This window comes from Mesocricetus auratus, unplaced genomic scaffold (genome assembly GCF_017639785.1).
Source record: "Mesocricetus auratus isolate SY011 unplaced genomic scaffold, BCM_Maur_2.0 Super-Scaffold_100046, whole genome shotgun sequence".
In the NCBI taxonomy this organism is placed as follows: Eukaryota; Metazoa; Chordata; class Mammalia; order Rodentia; family Cricetidae; genus Mesocricetus; species Mesocricetus auratus.
In genome coordinates this window covers 4,845,291-4,858,296 of record NW_024429223.1, presented here as the reverse complement: position 1 = coordinate 4,858,296, position 13,006 = coordinate 4,845,291, and the positions used below count along the sequence as shown (strand labels likewise).

Here is a 13,006-nt window from a genome sequence, read left to right as displayed (position 1 = left end):
CCACCGGCCACAGCCATTCCTCTCAACCTTGGCTTAGATGGTGACCCTAGTGACTGGAAGTGCAGTCCAGGATGCCCGGTCAGCAGAAGCCTGTGGCAGTCAAGGACAGTTCTGGCTAGAGTCAGCCGTGACCCTCCCGGGGTACGCCAGAGGCGGCTCAGTGGGTGGGATTTAAGGCCCAGGGACCAACCTTGCCTGGCTGAGCTTACCCCATCCATTGTCCTACCTGCACAGGAAGTGGAGTGTGACAGGAAGTCAGGATGGGGGTAGAGTGCCCTTTAAAGTCCCCGAGTACAGCATGGCACTGGAGACCGCCCTCCCCGCTCTAGGAAAGAGACACACTGGCTGCCACTCTAGGGACATGATGTCAATCTCCGCAGAGCACTCAGAGATGTCGCAATATCATGTGACACGCAGTAAGGCAGCCTGAGGCTACCTACGTCCTGGCCCCATGCTAGCCCTCCAAAGCATCTTTCTAGCTTGGCCCATTTCTTCTAGAAAATAACAAAAGAAGAAACACTTGCCTCCCAGACGACATGTGGTGTGGTGGTGGGGGGCTGTTTATGTCCTTCTGGGTCCTGCTTTGGCATGTAAAGGGTGCGTTCTTTCAAATCCCTCAGGTTTCTCCTCCTGGCCTCTGGGAAAGATGGTTTCAGAGAGAGAGAGAGAGAGGGAGAGAGAGAGACAGGGAGAGAGAGTTTCAGAGAGAGACAGAGAGAGGGGGGAGACAGAGAGGGGGGAGAGAGAGTTTCAGAGAGAGACAGAGAGAGAAAGAGAGAGAGAGAGAGAGAGAGAGAGAGAGAGAAGGACACACGCACACACACACACACACAGAGAGAGAGAGAGAGAGAGAGAGAGAGAGAGAGAGAGAGAGAGAGAGAGAGAGCAATTTCATGTAACACAGAAGCTTCCTTCTAGCAAGCACTAAAAAGTTTGCCTGGCACATTTTGGACAAGTTTTCTGCAGAGCAGGAGAGTTGGCAGCCAACCCCTCCTACAGCACATCTGGTATCTCAACCACTTCTTAACTGATTTGATAATATTAGACCTCACCCAAACTCTGTAGCAAGTTCAGGTACAGGTTCTACCATCAACCCATTTCGCTGATTAAAGAAACTAAGGTACGGTGAAGCAAAGTAATTGTCCTGAGGCCACACAGCTAGCAGGTGTGTATTGGTTATTTCTCTCTCTCTCTCTCTCTCTCTCTCTCTCTCTCTCTCTCTCTCTCTCCCTCTCTAAGAATTGTTTATTTTTCTTTATCTTATGTGTATACGTGTGTGTGCCAACGCATGCGAAACATGTGTTTGAAGGTGCCCGCTGAGACGAGAAGAAGGTATTGGATTCTCTGAACCCAGCTGTAAACTGTCCAATGTGGGTGCTGGAAACTGAACCCAAATCTTCTGCCACAACAGAAGGAGCTGGGGCTGGAGAGACGGCTCAGTGGCTAAGAACACTTTTACCTCTTGCGAAGGACCTAGATTCAGCGCCCAGTACCCACAACGAGGCTCACAACTCTCTGTGATTCCAGTTCCGGGGTCTCTAGTGCCCTCTTCTGGCCTCCCTGGGCACTGCACACAAGAGGTGTGTATACACTACAGCAGACGCACATACACATAAAATAAAAGTAATGTGTACAGGAACAACAGCAAGTGACCTTGAACACCAAGCCGTGTCTACGGGCTGTATTAATCACTTCCCTCCTGGCTAAGACAAGACTTCTCCTCATGGAAGCGACTTAAGGGACAAAGGCTTCACTTTGGTGCACAGCTCCAGGAGCCCGTCACAACAGAGAGGCGTGGGGTCTCCATCTGTGACAGCTACAGCTTCTCACATCTCGGAGGGCCAGAAAACGGGGAACCAGGCAGACCCTAAAAGTGGGCACCACCTTAAAGACCTGCTCCCGGTGAGCCTCTCCTTCCAGGTGCGCTCTATGATTTCCCCCAAGCAGCGCCGCTGCTAATTAAGAAGAGAGACTCCTCCTTGGCCTGTGAGGGACAGCTCAGGTTCAAACCACAGCAGACCAGAACAGACAACAGTGAGCCCTTTTGTTGGGGACTAGCCCCCACAGGGTCTCTGAGTTGTTTGTCAGCTAATAGCCACAGGTGCATCCTGTTTTCTAGTCCTGGCTTACTGCTCCTGCATTACCCCACTGACATCAACATCTAGCAGGAGGAAAGCACGCTCTCTTCCACCTGGGGTTTTTCTACTTTGTTGTAAGACTATATATAAGACTGCTACCACCTACAAGAGAGAGACCTCTTAGCACTTGCAAAATAAAGACACCTCTTAGTACAAACAGCTGGACATCTGGTCTTTCTTTTCCTGATACCTCAGAGTTGCTTGTGGCGTGGGCGCCGCACCCTTTGACCTCCGCAGCGGATGTCTGGATTGGCCAGGTAGTCAATGTGTGGGAAACTACGCTTGAACCGTTTTCCCTGGGCCCAGGAATAAACACACTCCTCGGCCCTCCCTTGCGGCAGAGAACTGTTCCTGATTGCTGGAGACAGACAGGCCAGTCCCCTTCAGTTCCTGGTTCCTTGTTGATCTTCTCTGAAATACACCGTTCACTACAAAGGGCCCCCACTGGCATCCACTGGAGAGTCTGGGCTCGGTTCATTGATAGGATTGGCAGCTGCCCATCGGGTAACACAGCGGAGGGCTCCAAGGAGCTGGATGGTGCCTCCAGCCGCACATGCTCAGAGCCAGCCCTGGGCCCCCGCCCCCACGAGAGAGGGCAGCACTAACCAGCCAGCACTCCTACCCCACCCACCGTTGCTCTGCAAACAGATGTTTGTGGGCATCTCATGAAGTCCATACCTGGCCCAGCACCGCCCAAGCAGGCATGACTTGAGACCTTTGCAGCCTTGCCAAGAACCCCTGAAAACCAAAGGAAGATTCGGAGAAAGAATCCCCCCGTCTCCCGAGGGAGGTCCTGGGTGGAGCACCCCACTTTTCCTCGAGACCCATGTTGCATGAGACTCTGTCATGATAATGGTGACTGTACTCCTCGGAAGGACGCAAAGGACAATGATGGCCACACCTCTTTCAACAAAGCCACGCCTCTTCCATCAAGGCCACACCTCCTCCAACAATGCCACGCCTCATTCAACCTGTGCACAGCCCTCAACGTCCTCTCTCTTCCACGCCCCCCTGCCTGCTGGCTGCCGGGCTGCCCAGCATCCTGTGGCTCGCCAGATGTGGACCCCCTGAAGCGTATTTGATACTTCCAGCTTCAAAGTCTACTTCAGGATTCCCTTAAAAGAGAGACAAAGCAACGCAGGGGAGAATACAGAAATAAAGAAGCTTCCCTTCCTTCTTTCTCTTCCCTTCTGCTAGACTTCATCTTGGTTTGGATTTAGGGTTGTTGTTTGGAGACAGGATCTCATGCTGCATCCTGGGCTGGCCTGCAACTAACAGCAGTCCTCCTGCCTCCGTCTCCTGAGTGGTAGGAGCACGGGCATACACTGCCTCTCCTACCTCCTTTCTCTGCCTCTTGTTTCCAGAGATATCTACAAGAGTGGTGATCCCCCTTCCCCCCTCCCCCTTCCCCCCTTCCCCCCCACCGCCCAATCCCAGCTCCCTGCCCCTCCACTCCTGCGAACTGCAGCATTCCGGCTTGAATGGCCCTCTTCCTCATATCTAGTAGTTTCTCCACCACTACCCAAGTCAGTTCTGGAAATCAACGCTAGTAGGGCCCTCCCTGAACACCCTATTAACCGTTAGCACCGCCTGGCAGAACTAGACCTCCTACCGGTCCTGATGCAAAGCCTAGCCAGGAAAGAAGTTCCGTCTCTCACTGTCTCTACTGAGAACCTTCTCGGGTGTACAGCAAAATAAGCCTGTCCTCACAGACAAGCCACCCCCTCATCTTTCTTTCTTTTATTTCTTCTTACGCGTGAGACATGAAGTCTCGCCAGGTCCAGCATGGTAGAGGAAGCCAGTAGGGTTAATTTTCCCCAGCTTTTAGTTTATCAGGCTTGTACAAAGTCAGAGGTGCGCATAAATGAATCTGCTATTCTCCTGGCCATGCCTGGAGGAAAGCGTCGTTTTGGAAAGATGGGCTTGTCCATTTCAGCCACACTGCAAGGACATGGGGTGTTACAAAGACTTGGAGTAGCTGGAGAGGCCGTTCTATGCCAGTGTAAGAAGCCTAGCTCTCCTGCCTTCCCTCTCCCTATTAAATAACATGCTGGGCTTCTGGGTTTCTGCATCAGTCTCATAACTTTGATGAATGTGAGTTCATGTCAGGTTGCTACTAACAAATGCCCCCTTGCAGAGAGATGGCTCAGGTAAGTTCCTTCTGTCTTCACAGTGCTTGGGAAGCCCCATCCGCAAGAGAACAGGACAGGCATAGATGTACCTCTACCCAACCTAGAGCAGGGAAACTAAAGACTCCAATGGGGGGAAAGGCTTGGGGGGGGGGTGCGGTTAGCAGCAGTGTGGAGACCAGAGAATGACTTGTCACCACTATCACCAATCACTCCCTGAGTTCTCCCAGGACGACACCTCCGTAAGTCAGGCACCCATGTCAGCTACCAAGAATAACTGCTAACCCTTCCTTGCTGAGGTCCCTAAGTGCTTTGAGTGCCAGTTGGAGCCAATAATTAGGATTCACTGCAACTCCAAGGACACGCAGCCAGTCCAAAGTCTGGGCCTCCTGTGACCTCAGCTTTGAGTCCAGTGATTTAAAACCTCTGTAGGCATAGTCACCACACCTGACTTCCTTCTGGGGGGTGGGCTGATTCCCCCTGACATCCAACGATGTCAGACAGACAGACAGAAGAGAGAGAGAGAAGTTGCAGGAATATGTCCCAGTTAAGCACTGTTCCTGAATGGGTAATTTGAGGTAAGATGGAGTGAAGAAGATAAACTGTCCCCTATTTATCTTTCAAGTGCCCTTCCAGGAAAGCATCCCATACCCACCGCCAACCTGTGAGTTTCCTGCATCAAGCAAAATTAGGCTGAGATGGGGCTGGGTGTGCCTTTCCATGAAACTCTCAGGATGCCAGAACACAGAATATAGATTAGTCTTCACTTCCCCAGGTAATAAAAACACTCAGATTAAAAAATACGTTAGTCCCATGCATGTTACCCCACACAGATCCTTCAGTTTTTGCTAATTATTTTACATTGTCATCTCAGGGTGGTCAAAAGGACACACGGCCATCTCCCCACATGTCTCAATGCCACTAATACTCTTTCAACACTGATAGGTTCCTGTTGGAAACCCAAAGCGACGGTGGCTGCTGGCCACAGCAGTGGTAACAACAAGAAACCCTACCTGCAAATCTTGGGCCTGATTTGAGTCTCTCTGCTGGGCTGTTTGAGAAAGCCTTCCTGCCGCCGGCAACCAAAACTCTTCTGGTGAGTTGAACCCTTCCATGAGAAGGCTGAGGGTGAAACACCAAATAGGAAGTCTGAAGACTTGGGTTGGAGTCCCAGCTCTTACGCCAAGCTGTCCCTGTGACTCAAGTTCATCGCACGGGAGAGTCTGCCAACTTGACAAGCAAACGCCGCAGTCACCCGGAGAAAGAGATCTTCAGCTGAGAAGATGCCTCCGTCAGCCTGGTTTGTGGGCAAGTCTGCGGGCTGTTTTCTTGATTAATGATTGACGTGGGAGGGTGGGGCTGGGTGGTATAAGGAAGCAGGATGGGTGAGCCGTGGAGAGTGAGCTGCACTCCTCCATGGCCTCTGCTTCAGGTCCCGTCCTGACCCCCCTCTATGATGGACCTCTAAGGCAAATGGCCCCTTTCCTCCCCAAGCTGCCTTTGGCCAGAGTGGCTTATTACATCAGCAGAGAAGCCAAACTAGCATTTTAGTTTCTCTTGTGAACTACTGGGAACCTCCTTCCTTCCCTTATTCCGACCTCAAGGGTGGTAGCAGATATCTACCCCGGGGGTGGGGGAGTGGCTTTGGGAGGGGGAGGGAGGGGAGGGGCAAGAAAGAAAAGTTATTTGGAGGGAGTTGCACGGGTGAGTGTGGTTTGGTGAAGGGAGCAAGTGACACTAGTGATCCTAAGAGCCTCAAAAGAATGGCACGCCCACCACCCACCCATTCACCCCCACCCTACCCACCCCCCAACCCCCCCACCCCACCCCTGCCAAGGCATTTACGGGTAGTGCACACCTGTAAACCCAACACACAACACAAAGGATGAATCAGGGTGAAAGCTGGCCCTAGGAAAGCTTTCATGCTTATACCCATCTCGATAAAATGAGAGGAAGAAGAAGAAGAAGAAGAAGAAGAAGAAGAAGAAGAAGAAGAAGAAGAAGAAGAAGAAGAAGAAGAAGAAGAAGAAGAAGAAGAAGAAGAGAAAGGGGAAGAGGAAAACGAGAAGAAGAAAGAGGAGGAGGAGGAGAGGGAAAAACGGGAAGAAGCATCGCTGATAAATGCCACAGCTGGGCGGGGTGCAGGTGCTGTGGGTAGGAGTGCTGGCAGACACAGGACCCCCAAAACAGTATGTCAGCTTGGAAGGGGGGTACCAACTGTTTTCTCTGGGGCCCTATGGGGTTCACCAGCGGCCAAACCAGCCGAAGTTGTCCACCCGAGGCAGCCCGCTATGGAGGGCACAGCTGTGAGGATTTTTGCTTACTTTGAAGTGGGAAGATCCCGTTGTAATCCCCATCTCTGAGACAGGAAGACATGCCTTTAATAGAGAGCTTCTGAGCTGGGTGAAGACACATTTGTAATCCGGGTCTTTAGCGCAGATCTAACCTGGGCGACTCCCTCTGCTGGAAGCCTGCATGAGGACATGGGAGAAGGAAGCTTTTGCTTTGCCCGATTGCCCCTCTCGCCTTGGTAGCATGTCCATTCCTTCGCTGGTATTACAGGCTACTTTTCCAGGACTCCAGCCTCTACCGAAGACCAGCTGAGACATCCAGCCTCACCCACAGAGCAATTAATGGGTCCTTGAACCTTCTGCTCACAGCCAGTCGTTGTAGTGTTAGCTGGGCCACAGTCAGTAAGCCATCCTAATAAATCTTTCCGTAAATAGAGAAAGATTCATTCTGTAAATCCTGCTAATCTAGAGAAGCCTGACTAACACAGGAGGTGTGGCCTTGTTGGAGAAAGAGTAGCCTGGTTGGAAGAGGTGTGGCTTTGTTGTAGGAGGTGCGGCATTGTTGGAAGAGGTGTGGTTCTGTGGAGGAAGGTGTGGCCTTGTTGGAAGAGGTATGATTTTGTTGGAAGAGGTGTGGCTTCTTTGGAAGAGGTGTGGTTTTTCTTGGCGGAGGCCTGGCTCTGTTGGAGGAGGTGTGGGCTTGTTGGAGGAGGTGTGGCCTTGTTGGAGGAGGTGTGGCTTTGTTGAAAGAGGCGTGGCATTGTTGCAGGAGGCGTGGCTTTGTTGAATGAGGCGTGGCCTTGTTGGAGGAGGTGTGGCTTTGTTGAAAGAGGTGTGGCCTTGTTGGAGGAGGTGTGGCTTTGTTGAAGGAGGTGTGGCTTTGTTGAAAGAGGTGTGGCTTTCTTGGAGGAGGTGTGGCCTTGTTGGAGGAGGTGTGGCTTTGTTGAAAGAGGTGTGGCTTTTTTACAGCGAATGGGGTAAACAGAGGAGGAGAGAGGCGTGTGACTCCGCACCGTGTAGTACCTCCTCGGAGGTTGCACACATGTCCGTCAAGTTCCCCTCCCAGATCTACACTCTGCATCCCCAGGGCAACCCTGATTTTACACAGACAACGACAAGAACTAGGCACGTTTGCAGCGTGCACAGGGATGTTTTCAGTCAGTGAAATCAGAACAGGATGCTCCCACCCGCTGTTCTTCTAAAGCAGTGTCTTTCAGCTACGGAGGCAAGCGGAGTGAAGGTTGAGGGCAGAGTACATAGGAGCAGCGCTAAAACAAAGGACTTTTCTCTCAACAAGCGCTGAGACGTGCAAAGGTGAAGGCACCTCAAGCTGCCTTGGTTGTGATACCTAGTGTCAGCAACAGAACAGTAGCTAAGACAATGGTGACCTTGTTGCCCACAAGCCCAGCCTTTGGTGCTCCACGTCCAGGGAGGCAAAGCTCTCCATCAGATGAGTGGAGTCATCTGCCCCTCAGTGATCTCCCAGGCCCTCAAGAGACCCGCCTCACCTCAGGCACCCTGAGGTTAAGGTTGCCATGGACCGGGGAGAGAACAGCCACAGAAAACCAAGGTTCATCACTGCCTACCGCAAGCCACCTGACCCCCAGCACCCACAGCACGGACCTGATAGTTTGATCTCCTAACAGCTCAATGTCAGTGAAGAAATGTGGTATCTGAGGCCATCTGCAACAGTGTGAGCCATCAGAGTATGCCTCGGTGTTGACCAGTCTTGGATGGCCTCAGCAAAGATTCCCTGGGGTTCTGTCCTAGCTGCTGTTCTATTGCTGTGAAGAGACACCATGACCACAGCATTTACAAAAGAAAACATTTAATTGGGGGCTTGATTACAGTTTCGGAAGCTCAGTCCATTATCACCATGGTGGCGAGCATTGCGGCAGGCATGGAAGGCGTGGTACTGGAGACATAGTTAACAGCTACATCCTGATCCATAGGGAATCGACAGAGAGAGACAGAGACAGAGACAGAGACAGAGAGACAGCCTGAGCCTGAGCCTGACTTGGACTTTTGAAACCTCAAAACCCACACCACTAGTGACACACTTCCTCCAAAAAGACCATACCACCCAATCCTCCTAAGCCCTTCAGTGAGTCCCACTTCCGGGTGACTAAGCATCAAATGCATGAGCCTATGGGGGCCACTCTTACTGAAGCCACCGCAGGCTCCAAGCCTTATTTTAGGAGTACACTCTTGACCCGAGAGGATCTTGAAGGTTCCCTCAGTCCAAGCCTCTGTTTGATAGATAAGGAAACCAACCGAGACCCAAGGAGGGAGTTGCGACTTACTCAAGACCAGACCTTGGTCAGTTCTCCGAGCCGAACATCAGCAAGATACACGTGAGACCCCGCGCCCACCCCCCAACCCCCCGTAGGGATGAAGTCCTTTGTCATGACATGTGTAGGCAAATGGCGACAGCCTTGGAGTTACACTTCATCCTGGTTACCTCAGCCTAAAATCATCTGGACGGAGACCCTCAACTGAGGAATTGCCTAAAAACAGACTGGCCGGCGGGCATGTCCAGTGTCTTCCACTGTTAACTGATGTAGGAAGACCAAGCCCATTGTGAGTGGCACCGTCCCTAAGTAAGTGGCCCTCAACTGTACGAGAAAACTTAGCTGAGTATAAGTTGGCCTGAAAACCAGCTAGGTAGATAGCAATCAATACCCTCCACGGTTCCTGGTGTGTGTGTGTGTGTGTGTGTGTGTGTGTGTGTGTGTGTGTGTGTGTGTGTGTGTGTCTTTGGCTGTGATGCGAATCCCTTGGTCAGAGGCAAGGCCATGTGGATTAGCAAGCCGGCGGCCTCCAAGATCTTGCTTAGTTCCCCAGCCTCGATTTCTCAAGGCTATGACCTGGAACCGTAAGCCAAATAAAGCCTTCCCTCCCATGCTGTGGTCAGCGTTTCATCCCGCCAACAGAAAGCAAGCTACCAAGCATAGCCTGGGTTCAACCCCTGCCCCACCGGTTATGTGAGTTTGGGAAAGATGTTTCACTTTTCCAGCCTCCATTTCTCCGTCTGCTAACCGGATCCCTAAAACTTGACCTATCTCAGAGAATCATTGAAAGAGCAAGAAAAGAGATATAAAGAAATTGATATAGACCAAAATACACAAAAATTCTTCCCCCCCCCCCCACTGGACTATCACCACGAACGAACAAACCCTTTTCTCCACAAGATGGGCCGTTTTCTGCCTTTTCTCAGGACACAGGACCCACCCAAGTGGGAGGACTTACTGAGTCAGCCTGGAGCCTGGCAAGAACTCTTGCCAGCCTTCCATGGAAAATGAGAGTGTGTCTGGTGCCACCTGAAGATGAAGAGGCACATAGTCACAGAGAAGCCACCTGAAGGCGAATAGACTCAGGCTCACAAAGGTGGAGAGACACATGCTCACAGAGAAGCCGCCTGAAGTTTAAGAGACTCAAGCTCACAGAGAAACCACCTGAAGGTGAAGAGACTCAGGCTCACAAAGGTGAAGAGACTCAAGCTCACAGAGAAGCCGCCTGAAGTTTAAGAGACTCACGCTCACAGAGAAGCCGCCTGAAGATGAAGAAGCCACCTGAAGGTGAAGAGACTCAGGCTCACAAAGGTGAAGAGACTCACGCTCACAGAGAAGCCACCTGAAGGTGAAGAGACACACGCTCACAGAGAAGCATGAATGGGCTCCTAGTCTGAACTTGAGCTATCCTGGGACACCAGCAAGCCCACAAAGCACCAGCATCCTCAAAGGTAAAGTGGGGTCATATTTGTTTTAAGTACCAGCTACAGTGAGCTAAACCCCGTCGTGTCGGTTTTGGGGGTTCAGCAAGGCAGTCCTCTGCTGGAGCTCTTTAAACACAAGGACCCACCATGGACTGCAGCCATCACATTGATTCCCTCTTCCTCTCCCCTGGACCAGGAGTTTCTATGGTAACTGCAGGTGGTACCCTACACTTGGAAGCTGCCTCCTCACTTCTGGGGGGGGGGGACAACACCAAAGCAGAACCTCGCACCCGAGCTCGGCTACCCAGAGGTGACAAATCATCACGAGTCAGACACCTCATTATCCACGGAGTTCACGGCTTAGGGGGCCCCACTGACCAAGGGATGCAGGCTTAAAAAAAAGAATAATTAAAGAAAAACAAAACAAAATGCTTCTGGGTGAAAGGTCCTGGTAATCACAGGAAGGGAGACCCTAACCATGATCTTGGACTTGGCTCCTGCCAACCTGGCCTAGGGCTTTGATGTAAACCGGTGTGACTCTGAAAGTTCATTTCCCAGCAAAACTGCCACCCAAGACAGGCAGATAATTTAACTAGGGACATTGCTTCCCCATTAGGCATATGTTAAAAAAAATTCCCCCCTTAATCACAACCCAAAGAAAGCCAGGGTGAGACAGAAGGAAGAAACAAGCTTTTGCTTTCTTTGATTTGCTCTGTACAAAGCTGCACACAGAGCCCTGGGAGTGGGCTTTCTCTGCACCTCTGAGAGAGGAAGCAAGAGGTTGGCACCCGCCAAGGGGGAGCATTCCTTGGAGGAGCGGAGGTGGGAATTTAGGCAGAGAGACTGTTGTGAGTTCACAGAGAGATCTCAGCAGATCCACGACAGGTCATTTGCTGTGTGAGCAATGCCTGTCCTCTGAAAAAGTTACTAGACGGCCCTTGCTGGGTAGGGCACTGCTGCTCAGTGCTGGAGTGCTTGCTTAGCATGAGCAAGGCCCAGGGTAGGATGCCCAGCTTTATAAAAACATATAAAGTGTGTGTGTGTGTGTGTGTGTGTGTGTGTGTGTGGGTGTGTGTGTGTATTGGTGCCAGAGAGTCTTAGGTATTGCCCCTCAGTCTACCTTGTCGTAGTTTTAATGAAACAAGTCCCTGACTGGGGCATGGGGACACACCAACTAGGGTAGGCTAGCTCACACCCGGGAATCCTCCTGACTCTGCCCGCCCAGCACCAAGGCCACAAAAGGCATGGCATCGTACCTGGCTTCTTTAGTTTTATGGGTGCATTCTGGAGATAAAACTTGGGGTCCTCATGCTTCCGTGGCAGGCATTTTCTGGAAGGAGTCAGCTCACCAGCCCCGAAAACTTTTTAAAAATAGTTAGACCCTGTAGATGAAGTCCAACCTTGGCATTTTCCTAGGATCGCATTATACGTCCTGAGTGTTTCGTGAGCCCGCCTCCCCCTACCTCTACCAGGATCAACGTGTAGGTGACAGCTTATTGAGCATGCAGGGCCTAGGCTACAGCTAGCCTCTTGTTCAATGCCAGCATGAGAGCCATTGTTCTCCATCCTGACTCTTAAAACACGGTGACTCACTGTCTGTTTGTATGCACGTCTGCAGACACAGCCACTATCCTCCACAAACTCATGCCATCCACGTTTAACCACAATGGAAACTGGAAATCGATACCTGTGCCCTTCCTGGGAACAACATTGGAGATACCCAAAGTCAGGAAGATATCACTGGTCCCACGGAAAGAACTCACAGCCTCCACTGACGGATCCATCCCCAATGGCCAGCGGTTTCCAGGAGACTCACACGGCCACTCGTGGGCCCTAAAGGCAGTTAGAAGTTGCCCCCGCCCAGCCGTTGTGTGTTTCGGGGGGGGGGGGGACAGATCCAGAATGGCGCTGCTCTCCAGTGTTCCGCGGAGCATGCCACGCTACAGACAGAAGTGTTTCAAGTCAACACAATATGAAAAAATTCAAAATAAAATGAGAAGTGTCTGAAAACAAACCAACATAAATATACAGCAGTCCTGTTCATTATGATTATTTATGATCCTAAGAACTGGCACCACTACCGTGGTTTCCCTTCCAAAATCTCAAAAACTTGTTGCGACACAGCAGTCTCTCGGGCCCCATAGGCTCCAAAAGGTGGCTTGCTCCATTGCACGGTTATTTCCCCCATTGGGATGTCACCGACTCCAGCTGCCTCTACAAGCATGCTTGTGAGCAGTGACAACGAGGAAGCCAGCCCAGACTTGCCAAGGCCCCGGATTAAACCGGAGATAGGCAATTGTAGATGTCTGATGGGCATCGCCAATCAAATCGCACCAGGCACCCGTGACGGGGGCCTGAAGAATGCTCTAGAAATCCCTCCTTCCCCAGGGGTGGGGGGGCGGGGTGGAACAGTGAGAATGTCATCCAGGGATGACAGGACCTTTTTCTTACAGCCCCCCCTTCCTCTCTCCCATCTTGCTACACACCCCGCTCACCTCCCCCGCTCTCCAACTTTCCTCCCGCTCTCCTGACAAGTAGTCATGGCCACATCACCACACCAGGCTGCTGCTGCTTGTCCTCGCCAGCTGACCCGCGGCCTTGCGCGCGGGGCCCAGGCGGTCATGCTGTCCTGTCTCTCACCAACCACATCTGACAGGAGGCACAGGGCTCGCAGCACCTGAGGCGCGCTGGGACTACACAGGTAAACCAGGGGAGCCCTTGTTGTCTCCCGAC

General features: G+C 51.8%; 1 long non-coding RNA gene across 2 annotated transcripts; it reads right to left on the bottom strand.

Moving 5' to 3' along the window:
- Window positions 1–278: 278 nt before the first annotated feature.
- LOC121136009 lies at window positions 279–12,126 on the bottom strand. Of its 2 annotated transcripts, none has more exons than XR_005873131.1 (4): window positions 11,961–12,126; window positions 6,592–6,738; window positions 5,281–5,389; window positions 279–630 (listed from the first exon to the last, which is right to left on the bottom strand). It is a non-coding gene; the product is annotated as an uncharacterized LOC121136009 (long non-coding RNA). The 2 variants fall into 2 exon arrangements; XR_005873132.1 differs by having other exon boundaries at window positions 12,037–12,126.
- Between the last annotated feature and the right edge of the window lie 880 nt (window positions 12,127–13,006).